Source organism: Ursus arctos, unplaced genomic scaffold (assembly GCF_023065955.2).
Source record: "Ursus arctos isolate Adak ecotype North America unplaced genomic scaffold, UrsArc2.0 scaffold_11, whole genome shotgun sequence".
Lineage (NCBI taxonomy): Eukaryota > Metazoa > Chordata > Mammalia > Carnivora > Ursidae > Ursus > Ursus arctos.
In genome coordinates, this window is record NW_026622775.1 from 21505330 (window position 1) to 21520604 (window position 15275).

General features: G+C 36.6%; 1 protein-coding gene across 4 annotated transcripts in view; it reads right to left on the minus strand.

Annotated features, from left to right (window-relative positions):
* SCLT1 (sodium channel and clathrin linker 1) overlaps nucleotides 1-15275 on the minus strand; it is a 193736-nt gene that overhangs the window by 120481 nt on the left and 57980 nt on the right. The gene's annotated exons all lie outside the window — the stretch shown is intronic.

A 15275-nucleotide genomic window follows, 5' to 3' on the forward strand; every position in this document is an offset into this window, starting at 1 on the left:
TCACCCATTTAGCCCATCCCCTTGCCCACCTCCGCTCTAGAGAAATACTCAGTTTGTTCTCTATAATGAAGAGTCTGTTTTATGGTTTCTCTCTTTTTTTTCTCCCCATGTTCATCTGTTTTGTTTCTTAAACTCCACATGAGTGAAATCATATGGTATTTGTCTTTGCTTATTTTGCTTAGCGTAGTACATCCTAGCTCCACTGACATGATTGCAAATGACAAGACTTTCATTTTTTTTCATGGCTAACATATTCCTGTGTGTGTGTAGGTGTGTGTGTGTGTGTGTGTGTGTGCGTGTGTGTGTACATCACAAATTCTTTATCCATTCATCAGCTGATGGACATTTGGGCTCCTTCCATAATGTGGCTATTGCTGAACATTCTAATTTTTTCTTTTATTTTAAAGATTTTATTTATTTGAGAGAAAGAGAGAGCACAAAGGGAGAGGGAGAAGCAGACTCCCCACAGAGCAGGGAGCCTGATGCGGAGCTCAATCCCAGGACCCTGAGACCATGATAAGCCACTGGCCAGACTTATTCAAAAGAATAGAGAAAGGACCCAAATTAATAAAATTATGAACGAAAGGGGAGAGATCACGACCAACACCAATGAAATAGGAAGGATCATTGGAAACTTGTATCAACAGCTTTATGCCAATAAATTAAACAACCTGGAAGAAATGGATGCCTTCCTGGAAACCTATAAACTACCAAGACTGAAACAGGAAGAAATTGATTATTTAAACAGACCGGTTAATTATGAAGAGATTGAAGCAGTGATCAAAACCTCCCCAAAAACAAGAGTCCAGGGCCTGATGGATTCCCCGGGGAATTCTACCAAACATTCAAAGGAGAAATAATACCTATTCTCCTGAAGTTGTTTCAGAAAATAGAAACAGAAGGAAAACTACCAAACTCATTCTATGAGGCCAGTATTCCCTTGATCCCCAAACCAGGCAAAGACCCCATCAAAAAGGAGAATTACAGACCGATTTCCCTGATGAATACGGACGCCAAAATTCCCAACAAGATCCTAGCTAATAGGATCCCACAGTACATTAAAAGGATTATTCATCAAGACCAAGTGGGATTCATCCCTGGGATGCAAGGTGGTTCAACATTCGCAAATTGATCAGTGTGATAGATCACATCAACAAGAAAAGACTCCAGAACCATATGAGCCTCTCAATTGATGCAGAAAAAGCATTTGACAAAATACAGCATCCTTTCCTGATTAAAACCCTTCAGAGTGTAGGGATAGAGGGTACATTCCTCAATTTCATAAAAACCATCTATGAAAGGCCTACAGCGAATATCATTCTCAATGGGGAAAAGCTGGAAGCCTTTCTCTTAGGACCAGGAACACGACAAGGATGCCCACTCTCGCCATTATTATTCAACATAGTACTAGAAGTCCTTGCAACAGCAATCAGACAACAAAAAGGGATAAAAGGTATCCAAATTGGCATAGAAGAAGTCAAACTGTCTCTCTCCGCAGATGACATGATACTCTATATAGAAAACCCGAAAGACTCCACCCCCAAACTACTAGAACTTATAGAACAATTCAGTAATGTGGCGGGATACAAAATCAATGCTCAGAAATCAGTTGCATTTCTATACATGAACAATGAGACTGAAGAAAGAGAAATTAGGGAATCCATTCCACTTACAATAGTGCCAAAAATCATACGTTATCTCGGAATTAACTTAACCGGAGACATAAAGGACCTATATTCTAGAAACTACAAATCACTCTTGAAAGACATTGAAGAAGACACAAAAGGATGGAAAAATATCCCATGCTCATGGATTGGAAGAATAAACATAGTTAAAATGTCTATGCTACCCAGAGCAATCTACACTTTCAGTGCCATCCCAATCAGAATACCAACGACATTTTTCAAAGAACTGGAATAAACAGCCCTTAAACTTGTGTGGAACCAGGAAAGGCCCTGAATTGCCAAGGAATTGTTGAAAAGGAAAAACAAAGCTAGGGGCATCACGTTGCCGGATTTCAAGCTATACTACAAAGCTGTGATCACTAAGACAGCATGGTACTGGCACAAAAACAGACACATAGACCAATGGAACAGAAGAGAGAACCCAGAAATGGACCCTTGGCTCTATGGGCAACTAATCTTTGACAAAGCAGGAAAAAACATCCAGTGGAAGAAAGACAGTCTCTTCAATAAATGGTGCTGGGAAAATTGGACAGCTATATGCAAAAGAATGAAACTTGATCACTCTCTCACACCACACACAAAGATAAACTCCAAATGGATGAAAGACCTCAATGTGAGACAGGAATCCATCAAAACCCTAGAGGAGAACATAGGCTGCAACCTCTTTGACATCGGCCACAGCAACTTTTTTCATGACACATCTCCAAAGGCAAGAGAAACAAAAGATAAAATGAACTTGTGGGACTTCATGAAGATAAAAAGCTTCTGCACAGCCAAGGAAACAGTCAAAAAAACTAAGAGGCAGCCCACAGAATGGGAGAAGATATTTGCAAATAACACTACAGATAAAAGACTGGTGTCCAAGATCTACAAAGAACTTCTCAAACTCAATACACGAGAAACAAATAATCAAATCAAAAAATGGGCAGAAGCTATGAACAGACACTCTTCCAATGACGACATACAACTGGCTAACAGACACATGAAAAAATGTTCAAAATCATTAGTCATCAGGGAAATTCAAATCAAAACCACATTGAGATACCACCTTACACCAATTAGAATGGCAAAAATTGACAAGGCAAGAAACAACAAATGTTGGAGAGGATGTGGAGAAAGGGGATCCCTCTTACACTCTTGGTGGGAATGCAAGTTGGTACAGCCACCTTGGAAAACAGCGTGGAGGTCCCTTAAAAAGTTAAAAATAGAGCTACCCTATGATCCAGCGATTGCACTACTGGGTATTTACCCGAAAGATACAGATTTAGTGAAGAGAAGGGCCATATGCACCCCAATGTTCATAGCAGCATTGTCCTCAATAGCTAAATTGTGGAAGGAGCCGAGATGTCCTTCAACAGACGAATGGATTAAGAAGATGTGGTCCATATATACAATGGAATATTACTCAGCCATCAGAAAGAATGATTACCCAACATTTGCAGCAACATGGACGGGACTGGAGGAGATTATGCTAAGTGAAATAAGTCAAGCAGAGGAAGACTATTATCATATGGTTTTACTCATTTATGGAACATAAGAAATAGGAAGATCAGTAGGAGAAGGAAGGGAAGAATGAAGAGGGGGTAAACAGAAGGGGGAATGAACCATGAGAGACTGTGGACTCTGGGAAACAAACTGAGGGCTTCAGAGGGAAGGTGGGTGGGGGATTGGGATAGGCTGGTGATGGGTATTAAGGAGGGCACATATCGCATGGTGCACTGGGTGTTATACGCTAATAATGAATCATAGAACATTGCATTAAAAAATGGGGGTGTACTGTATGGTGACTAATATAACAAAATAAAAATTATTAAAAAAAAGAATTCATGTACTGAGCTATTAAAGTTTTAAAAGAGGTTCTACAGTCTAAAAATAGTTCATTTGTGTATAATTTTTACACAACTGCTGAATTTTACGTTAGAATATAATTTTCTATCCTACCGGTTGTTATCTATATTTCCTGTGTATAAAAGTGAGCTTTTTGCAACCATATGTGCATAGTCTGTATCTGAGTCTTATTTCAGAATGTTGGGGGAGAAGGGGGTAGGGAGGGTAGTACCTGGCATCTCTCTTTTTCAGAATCACTATAGCTGATTCTGATATACAGCCATTGTCTTAGATTTTACAGAATAACGACATAATCAACATGTTTATTTTGCAAAAAATATTGTAAACAATGATTACAAATATAGTTTTAGATTCTTACAACTTTAAATATGATAATCTGGATTATCTGATAATTTGAAAACTGATAATCTGGAGAATATCTTAATTTTCTGTTATTATATAGGTTTATGCAATGGACATGTTCAAAAATTCTTACCACACCCCTGTCACGTATCAGACACAAAGGATGTGTTGCAAGGTGGTACAAAGCACAGTAAAATAGGTGAGATACATTAATTTTTAGAAGGGCCGCAAAGCACAGTTCTTCAAGCATCACCAAAGATTAAAAGAAAGTATTATTATTCAGAGTAGGTAGTATATATGCATTTAGTTCAAAAAATACTGAAGCAGGAGGTATTTAAAATGAGAATTGGCAGAGAAATGGTGAATCTCACAAGCAGAGACAAAGGGAAAGCTTCAAGAAGGAATAAAATAAGTACAAGCATGAAGGTAGGAAAGTGTAGGATTTGCTTAGAAAAGATGGGAAATAAGACTGGAAAGGTGATGGGAGGTTACAGTGTGGCTCAATTAACAAGTGATCTGTATTAATTTAAATCAATGGGGGAGTTGCTCAAATAATGGGATCAGAGCTGTACTTTTGGAATTTAAATCTGGCATTTGTACATCAAAAACTAATGATATACTATATGCTGGCTAATTGAACATAAAAAAAAAATCTGGCATTTGTGAAACAGGATGGACTAGAATGATGGTTTTGTGTGTTTCTTTAACCAATAGATCATAATAAATGAGCCAGAGGCAGGAAAGATCTAAACTAGAGTGATGGAGACAATAAGCAAGCAGTTTCACTGGGTAAGATGGCATAGATTTTACCAAGATAGACTCTAAGAGATTCCATCCATTCATTCTTTGAGCAAATATTTATTGAATGCTTACAATATGCCAGACACTGTGAATACAGTCAGGACATGTTGAGCTTCAAGTGTTGGTGACTTTTTCAGTTTTTTTTTTTTTTTTTAAACTGTATTCCTGGAGCCCTAGACTTATTTCATTGAGCACCTAATGTAGACTGTACTAAGCACTATTGTCAGCACTGGTGATGCAGTAGTAAGCAATGGAGATAAAACCCCTGTCCTCATAAAGTTTACATTTAGTAGAAGGAGACAAGACAACATATATGCAAAAAAATAAATGACGTAATTTCAGAAAGTGATAATGCTATGAAGCACATGGTATAGAACAATGAGAGAAAGACCTGGATCATCAGGGACAGCCTATCTAAGCAAGGATATTTGACCTAAGATCTTAAGGACAATGAGGTCAACTTAGGAATATCCAGGGAGAGTTAAAAAACAGAGAGAATTAACAATAAATGCAAATAGTATAAAAAAGGTACTTTAAGAAATTACAATTAGTTGGGATGTAATACAGAAAAAAAAGTGGGGGATGAAATCAGGGAGGAAGGCAGAGAGGTCAGATCATTTAAGTACCTTTGGACATAGTAAGAATTTTGGAATTCGTTCCAACTGCAATGAAAATCCACTGAGTGTTAAAACAGGTTAGTGATGTGATTCGTTTTATGCTTTAAGGAGACTACTTGGGCTGGTGGTGTGTAGCAAATGATTTTACAGTGGGATAAGAGTGAAAGCAGAGAGACCAGATAGAAGACAAATACAAGCAAGAGACAGTGACGGCTTGAACAGATAGGAGAGAGGTAATGATTGGATTTGTGATAATCTTGATATACAGCCAACAAGATTTGAATGTGGGGGGGTAAAGCAAAAGAGAAGTATCAAGCAAAATTCCTAGGTTTGATGACTGTATTAATTAGAAGATGGGGAAGATCTGCATTCCTGACCTCAATCATAGCAGTTCCACGGTTATCAGTTTTATATATTGGGGTTCTATTTATAAGATTTTTTAAAGGGTTCTACTGCTAAAAAAAAAAAAAAAAAAAGTCTGAAAACCCTTGCTCTAGCAATTCAAGTACAGAGCTCAACAAAGTAATCACAGCCAGAGGCACATAGTTGGGAAACGGTATTATTGAGATTAAAGTTTAAGTTGGGTAGGATAAATGTGATCATCTAAGGAGGGGGGAAAAGTGCATAATATAGCTAGAAATTTAAGAAATGTGTACTTTCAGTAGGTAGACTAAAGAAGTGTAAAAAGCTAAGGAATAAAAGAAATGGCCACAAAGGTCAGAGAGTAAATCAGGCCACAAACACAAAAGGCAGTAGAGAAATGTTCGAGAAGGACAGGAAAATCATCAACCAAAGAGAATGGAAGATTTTGTTTTCAGGCAAAAAAGGTAAAAAGGTACCAGTAAACTTGAGGAAAAGAAAAGAGAGGTGGGACTAAATCCAAGTTGAAAGAAATTCCAAAGAATGGCTATAGGAGATACAGATTCTTCTTCCAAGCAATTTCAAAAAAGGGAAAGGAGAAAATATAGTAATCTGAAGAAACATCAGGTGACATCTATATACTGGAGGTCTTGGAAGAACCCCACAAGAGAGAGACTAAGAGATACTGCTTTGTATATATTATACAAGCTACTTACATAGGTTGGATAGTAGAGTAGAATGGAGGAGAACATAGATAGTAAAAGTATAGTACATTGCAAAACTGCACAGAAGCTCATTTTATTTCTATTATAAAGATGGGGAAACTAAAGTTCATTCAGTTAAACAACCTGCCCAAGTCAACAGAAAATAAAAAATAAGAATACAAATGTAGAGCTGTTTGACTTCAAAGCCTACGCTCTTTAAACTTTACACCACACAGAAGCACATTCTTAGTTTAGGTGTGCAAATGTAGTGTATTTGCAAAATATAAAATACCAATAAGACACATATTTTGAAGTAAAACAGTAATCCCCTATTAGAGGTAAAAGTTCCAAACAATGAAGTTCTGAATTTGTTTCTACTCTTGACCAATATGTTCTAGAAGTAAATCTAATATTCTTTATGCTCCTTAAAGATGAAGAGGAAAAGACAGAAACATTTTTGAGTAGGGGGTAACCGTAAGTACCCCCACTTTTTTTTAGAGGGGGGAGGGCCTGGGGGAGAGGGAGAGAGCAGGCTTAAGCAGGCTTCACACCCAGCACAGAACCCAGCTTGGGTCTTGATCTCACAACCCTGAGATCATGACCTGAGCCAAAACTGAGTTGGGAGCTTAACTGACTGAGCCACCCAGGCGCCCCTGTAAGTAACCCCTTAAGTAACATTGAAGCAAAACAGTATGATGGGATAGGAAAATGCCAACAAAGCCCTTTTCTTAATACATGCTTTCTATGCTCAGAAAACTAGCTGCCAACACGTGGCAATTCTTACGACCTAAGCACATCTGCGCAGGGCCATTTCTCACATGGGATAGTTTCCAAGAAACACTATGAATCAAAAGTGGAGATCAATGAATTCCAGATTTCCACAGCATTTTTATAATAAAAGATACAATATTATTCAAATTTGAACATGAAACATCTGAGATAAATCTGTTATCTCAGCTAAAATAAAACTATTACCTGGCAAAGGTACATATGTATATGTCTAAAATATATAAAAACTATTGGCACATTTTTGAAGAAAAAAGTACGCATCTGTAAAAAAAATAATGATGAACACAATGAATATACACAGTGATTTATGTAACTTAAACTTTGTTGCACTAAACATAATAAAATTGTATCAAAAATTACATTCCTATCACATCAGCTCTTATGCTTTTCAATAAAACCATTTAATTATAAGTCATTTTACCATCACATTTTAAAGATTTCCTGGATTTTATGTCATCTTTAAATAGAACATTAAACATAAAAAGATACTTAAATGTGTCTATCATGCATTTAAACTTAGAGATGATTAGCAACAAAAACAGATTTAAAAGTCAATACAGCTTAAAGCCTGGATCCACGATGGGAAACACTGAAAAATCTCTTCATTTAGTCTGCAAAGCTACTATTAGTTATATTAAAAATTTTTTTTTCAGTTGTGCTTTAGAAATCAAAGCAGAGACATACATTATTCCACAACTGAAGAATTTAACATACAGTTTTCTAAATAATTAGTCTAAGAAAACAGTTGTGCCTCCAAAAGACCAAGGGTAAACTACACGAATAAAAAACCCACAGAAATTTAGTTTTGCCCCTCCAATGGGATGCAACTTACTTAATTAACTGACTCAAAAAATATTTTTTAAGCACTTGCCATGTGTCTAGTGTTAGATAAAGATAAAAATGGCTAAATTAGGAGCTTATAAACTAGCAAAGAGAGATCAATTTGTAAAGAATTATGTACACTAAAGTGTGAAAAATGTTGTGACAGGTATGTGCAGTCTATAGCTGAAGCACAAAGGTAAGCATGCTTGGTTCCTACCCAAGGAGGAAGAAACCATAAAGATTTGGAAAAAGATTTTTAGAAAATGTGACACTTGAGTCAAACCTCAAAAACTGAGAGGACATTTATCAGCAAAGGGCATTTCAGGCACCCTGAACAATGTGAGCAAAAGTAGGGAGTTATGAGATAGCATGACTTACTTGGGAAACTGAAAATAGTTCAGGAAATTGAGGTGAGGACTGACAAAATATAGAGTTAAGTCGCCAGGGGTCAAGTCATAGAAGGCTTTAATATCATTTTGAGTAATATGAATTAAATCCTATAGGCATTTAGTAGCCATCAAAGAAGAAAGACATGATCAGATTTTCTTTTAGAAAGATAATTTTGATGACTATGAAAAAAAGATTGGGAGGGGTAAGTTAATTTGGAGGTTACTGCAGCATTGATGGACTGAGTAAAACAGTAACAACATAGTGATACAAAAGTGGAGGATCTGAGAAGCATTTAGAGGGTAGAGCTAGGACAGCAAAGGATTTCGGATGCTTCCTGGTTTTCTGAAGCAGGAACTGGATGGTATCATCCACAAACATAAAAATATTTAGGATATATGGTAAGAAGCTCAGTTTAGTACCTCTGACTTAAGTGAGTGAAATAACAAAAAGAACTTCAAGCTAGAATATTTGAATGGGATCTCATCCTTAGAAATTGTTGAATCCACAAAAGATGTATGAAATGAGTCCAATTACAACAATTGAGGCTATATCATTCAGAAACTTACTAAGGACTGTTTCTACACTCTGAGCAGACATGTATATGTTTAAATTTTCAATAAATATAAAATAAGGTGATTGAAAAGTTACAGATTCTTTATATGAAGATAATATCTGTATCTGCTAATGAGATAATTCCTTAGTGGCTAAATTTTTTTTTCATAAATATTCTGATGATGCCAATCTGATGAAAGGTTAATATGGATCCCTAAGCAAGTGCTTTAGTCAATCTTTACAGTTGTGTCCTTTTATAAGTTATTCCTGAGGCATGCCTGGGTGGCTCAGTTGGTTAAGCAGCTGGCTCTTGATTCCAGTTCAAGTCATGATCTCAGGGTCCTGGGATATAGCACCCTGCATCGGGCTCCACACTCAGTGGGAAGTCTGCTTCTCTTTTTCTCCCAACTCTGCTCCCTCTGCTCCTAACCCTGCTCGCACTCTCTCTCTCTCAAATAATCTTTAAAACAAAAAACAAAATGAAACAAAAATAAGTTATTCCTGAGCTACAAATGACAATCCTTTCCTTCAAAGACATTATAAGGCAGGGGCGTCTGGGTGGCTCAGCTGGTTGAGCCTCTGACTCTTGGTTTTGGCTCAGGTCATGATCTCAGGATTGTGAGGTCGAGCCCTCAGTGCAGAGTCTGCTTGAGATTCTTTCCACCTCCCTCTTGCTCCCCTCTCTGCTCCTTCCCCAGCTCATGCTCACTTGCTCTCTCTCTAAAGTAAAAAAAAAAAATTTGTAAGGCAGATGTACAATCTGAGCACATGACTTGAAAAATAATCATTTCCATAAGTCAGCTAAATATACATTATAGACAAATATATATGGCAAAAAAACAATGAAAGAGAAATAGCATAAAATCTCATCTTGACGTGAATAAATGCTGAGTATACCCACATGAAAAGATAAAAATCTGGTGTAATGAATTGAGAGAAGTCTTCTTGGAGAAGGCAGGTTTTAACCAGATTTTCAAAGTTATAAGTTTTCTAAGAAACAGAATAATGATCAAAGGCAAAAGGAAGAAACCAAAGTTTTTCTATGAGGAACAGTAAAATGACTATTTTGAGCAGTTTGTACTAACTGGAAGGTTGGGGCGGGGGCAGGTGAATGAAGGTTCTTAAAAACTAGGCTAAAGAGAGATGCCCTTCAATAGATGACTGGATTAAGAAGATATGGTCCATATATACAATGGAATATTACTCAGCCATCACAAAGAATGATTTCTCAACATTTGCTGCAACATGGATGGGACTGGAGGAGATAATGCTAAGTGAAATAAGTCAAGCAGAGAAAGACTATTATCATATGGTTTCACTCATTTATGGAACATAAGCAGGAAGATCGGTAGGAGAAGAAAGGGAAGAAGAAAGGAGGAGTAAACAGAAGGGGGAATGAACCATGAGAGACTATGGACTCTGGGAAACAAACTGAGGGCTTCAGAGGGGAGGAGGGTGGGGGAATGGGATAGGCTGGTGATGCATAGTAAGGAGGGCACGTATTCCATGGTGCACTGGGTGTTATACGCAAGTAATGAATCATGGAACTTTACATCAAAAACTAGGGATGTACTGTATGGTGAGTAACATAATAAAAAATAGTTATATATAAAAAAAAAGAAACTAGGCTAAAGAGTTTTATCTGCTATGACACAGCATCACCAGAAACTCCTGAAAATGAAAATGATAAAAGCTTTCATTGTAAGTTCCCATGATTCTAATTTTTTTTTTGTACTATAAAACCAGGCAGCAAATGAAACTAATTGTTTTTAGTACAAGTATAAACTTAAACAAATCTAGTATTTAAAGAGTTTTCAATTTAGTTATTCTTGGCATAGTTATAGGGGCATCTCAAAACCTAAATTCTGGTAATGTCAATATACCCCATCATTCAGAATCTGTCAAGCTTGAAAGCAACACCCTCTTCTCTAAAAGAAGCATCTGCTTATCCTTATGTTTCCTCAAATCTGTGGCAGGAAAAGCAAGCATAGTTTTATGTATACAACCATGAACTGCTTAATGTTAAGCTACAGAATACTGTCAGTAAATATTATGGCAAAATTGCTCATGGACAATTAAACACTTAAAACCTTTCAGGCTTTAGAAAACCACAACTAGCTTTACTGATCTCTAACCTTAATTAAAAATCATTAGGCCCAAATGTCCAAAAACCAAATGAAACTTCCATGCAGATGTTAAAACTCAATGTAACCACTCATGATCCTTTAATAATTAATTCTCATTCTTGACTTTCTTACTGCTGTGAATACTGTCAGAAAGCCAGGTTTAGAAACTCACCAGATTAGCAATTACAAGATATGAGTTCTAATTTCATGAATTTGTTGTGCAACTTCAGACAAGACAATTTCTGAGACTTTTGTTCAGCTTGTTTTCTTCTATAAAATTGGGCAGTTAAACTAAGATGATCATGAAGATAGCTTTAGCAATAAAATTCTGAAATTCTTCCCCTGTCCTTTAGCCTGATATCACCAAGTTCTGCCCATTTTTCTTTTTTTTTTTGTTTTTTTAAAGATTTTATTTATTTATTTGACAGAGGTAGAAACAGCCAGAGAGAGAGGGAACACAAGCAGGGGGAGTGGGAGAAGAAGAAGCAGGCTCATAGTGGAGGAGCCTGATGTGGGGCTCGATCCCATAACACCGGGATCACGCCCTGAGCCGAAGGCAGACGCTTAACCGCTGTACCACCCAGGCGCCCCTGCCCATTTTTCTTATACGGAATCTTTTACATGCATTTTAAATTTCTATTTCTATTATCATCATATGACTGTAGGTCTTTATGAATCAATTTCCTTACTCATCTTCCTTCCAGAATCTCCACACCCTGATTTATTCTATATACACTGTAAGTCATATTCTTTTTTCTTCCACTCTTTCTGAACTTTGAGTGCAGAGTAGAGTTAATCACACCACTCTTTCCATGACCCATTATCACTATTAGCTGTGAAAGACTGCTCTCATTTGTTTCTTTTATTTTCCTGTTCATTCCCAATTCCTCTCTCATTCCCCTTCATTTTGTAGGTTCACATTAAAATGTGATATATTCTTGGACATATACACATACTGGTAAAATATATATTGTTATTTGCATGCATGTGTTTTGTTTTTTGGGTTTTTTTTTGAGATTTTATTTATTTGACAGAGAGCGAGCACAAGCAGGGGGAGTGGCAGAGGGAGAAGGACAAGCAGTCTCCCCGCTGAGCAGGGAGCCCAATGTGGGGCTCGATCCCAGGACCCTAGGATCATGACCTGAGCCAAAGGCAGACACTTGACCGACTGAGCCACCCAGGCGCCCTGTATGCATGTGTTTTTATGCTATAGATCCATATCTCTTTTTACTTTAATATAAACCTTGTTTTTTAGATTTATCTATGTTGTTATAACTATACCTTTACATGTAAATACATGTTTCTAAATGATGCTCAGTATTCCACAGGTTGCAAACACCACATTTTACCTATTCATTTCCTCAGTGACACTTAGGCTGCCTCCAAGGCCACACACCTCTACAAAGACAGACAATCACTAACCTGAAGTTAGGGTATGTCAGTCCTAGTAATTTTTAAATTTTATTCTTTTATAATATATATACACATACTATATATATATATATTTTACTGTATACCCTGATATGTATATAAAGAAGTATATATCCACAACCAATATACACTACTGTTTAAAATATTTAAAATGTATATAAAGATTTTTTATTTATTTGAGAGAGTGGTGAGTGAGAGAGCCCAAGCAGGGGGGAGAGGCAGAGGGAGAGAGAGAAGCAGACTCCCTGCTGAGCAGGGAGCCTGATGCGGGACTTGATCCCAGGACTCTGGGATCATGACCTGAGCTGAAGGCAGAGGCTTAACTGACTGAGCCACCCAGGTGCCCTATTTAAAATGTATATAAACTGCATCATACTGTATTGTAATTTCCTTTTGTACACTGTTATTATACTCCACATATTTCTGATACTGATAATTGGTATCACAATTATCACATTATTTCAGTAGTAGTATTTAGAAATAGTATCACATTATTTTAACTTGCATTTCCTGATTGCTATGACTTTTGAAATGTTCATATCCTTTGCCCAATTTTTTATGGACTTTTACTTATTATTATTAATGCTTAGTTAATGTATCCTCAACGCTAATGCACTGTTAATTATATGCACTGCAAATGTCTTCTCACAGACTATGGGTTGCCTTTTCATTTGACATACTGATTTTTGAAATAGAAGCTTTACATTTTAACATATTCAAATATATCAATCTTTTCCTTTTTGGCCTGCATTTAAATTTTGATTAAGAAACACTTCCCTAGCAAAGTGTTCAAGACAGACTGTTTGATATTTCAAAAGAATATCTATAGTTTTGCTTTTTACATTTAGATAGTTAATCCATAAAACCATATAAATACTTAAATGTGAAAAGCAAAACTTTACAGTTTTTTTTCATGGATAGCAACCATTCCTCAACTGATTGTTTCCCTACTGATTTATAATGCCACCTCTGTCATATACTAAATTTCTATTTACTCTTTATTCTGTTCTATTTTGTCAAACTCATGCTCTTGCAAATAACATTGCATTTTATTCTTCTACAGAATGATCTTGGTAAATGGCACTTTCCTATTTAATGATGTTAGGATTAGATCACCAAGTTTCTCTCTCTCAGACAAATATATATACACAGAAACTACAGGGGTTTTAGCACAAATTACACTGAGATTATTTTTAAAGATCTAGGAAGACTTATTCTCATTAGGGAATTTAATCTTTCCACCCAAGAAAAGTTGACCACTGAACAACATGGGGGTTAGGAGCACCAACCCCCCATGTAGTCAAAAATCCACATATAACTTTTGACACCCCCAAACTTAACTACTAATAGCCTACTGTTGACCAGAAGCCTTACCAATAACATTTACAGTTGATTAACCCCTATTTTTTATGTTATACATATTATATACTATATTCTTATAATAAAGTAAGTTAGAGAAAAAAAAAGTTAAAAAAATCCTAAAGAAGAGAAAATACATTTACAATACTGTATGTATTTATTGATAAAATCTGCATATAAATGGACCCATGAAGTTCAAAACTGTGTTGTTCAGGAGCCAACTGTACTTACCTATTCCAGTCTCATGGCTTTAAACACTATTCTTATGTTGATCATCGAACACCTCATATCTTGAGTCCAGATCTCTGTTGAACTGCTTGCTAATGGTTATCAGCATTAGGATTTCCAGTAGTTATTGCCAACTCAGTATGGCCCAAACCACTGCCTCCCCCACCAAATCTGGCCACCTATACACAGACTTCTCAGTTCATTTTCAGTTACTTGTGGAAAAAGAAAATCAAGTCACGCCTGATGACTCAATCTCTCTGTTACTTCCATCCAATCCATCAGTAAATCCTCTTAAATCTACCATATAAAACATTAAAAAAAATATCCAGAATCTGACCACATCTTAACCATCTCTCACTGTTACACCACAGTCCCAGTCAACATGATTTTTTGCCTAGGTTACTACAATAGTTTCCTCACTGGTCTCCTTGCTTCCATTTTTGCCTCATTATAGTCTATTTTCAATATGGGAGTCAGAATGATCAATCTATTAAAATATAAGTCAGATCATGTCAACCTCCTATTAAAAACCATTCCTAAAAAACCAACAAAAAGCCATTCCTATTTCACCCACAACAAAAAACCAAAATCCTCACAATAGTCTATAAGGCCCCATATGACCTTGTCTTCCACTCTCCATAATATTTCTGACTTCACCTCTTAGCTCTCCTCCTTGTTTACTCTGTTCCAATATAGTCTATATACTAGTGAGAGAGAGAGAGTGTAAAAAATGGCCCCAAATTCTTCCCACTCTACATCCACATCTTTGTAACATGATGTTGAAAATCTTCCCATCAAGAGGGGTATCTATTTCCTTATCCTTTGAATTTGGGTTGACCTGGTAACTGGCTCTGCCATCAGTAATTAACAAATATGACTCAAGAGAGGCTTCAAAAGTATTTGTACGTTGGGATTTGCTCTCTTACTATCTTTGGGAACCCTACCATGACCAAGTGAAGAAGACTTTCCTTGTTGTACTGGTACAGAAACCGCCAATTGACAGACAGGTTTATCATTCACTGCTAACTACTACACTGTTAGCAGACCAACCATCTGACTAGAGACACATAGGCAAGTCCAGTAGATACAGCCCAATAAGCCCAGACCAGAAAACTGTTCTATTGTCCCCCATATCATAAACAAAATGGGTTATTGTTTTGAGTCACAAAGTATTGGAATGGTTTGCTACTCAGCAATAGATCACAGAGACATCCAGCTTCC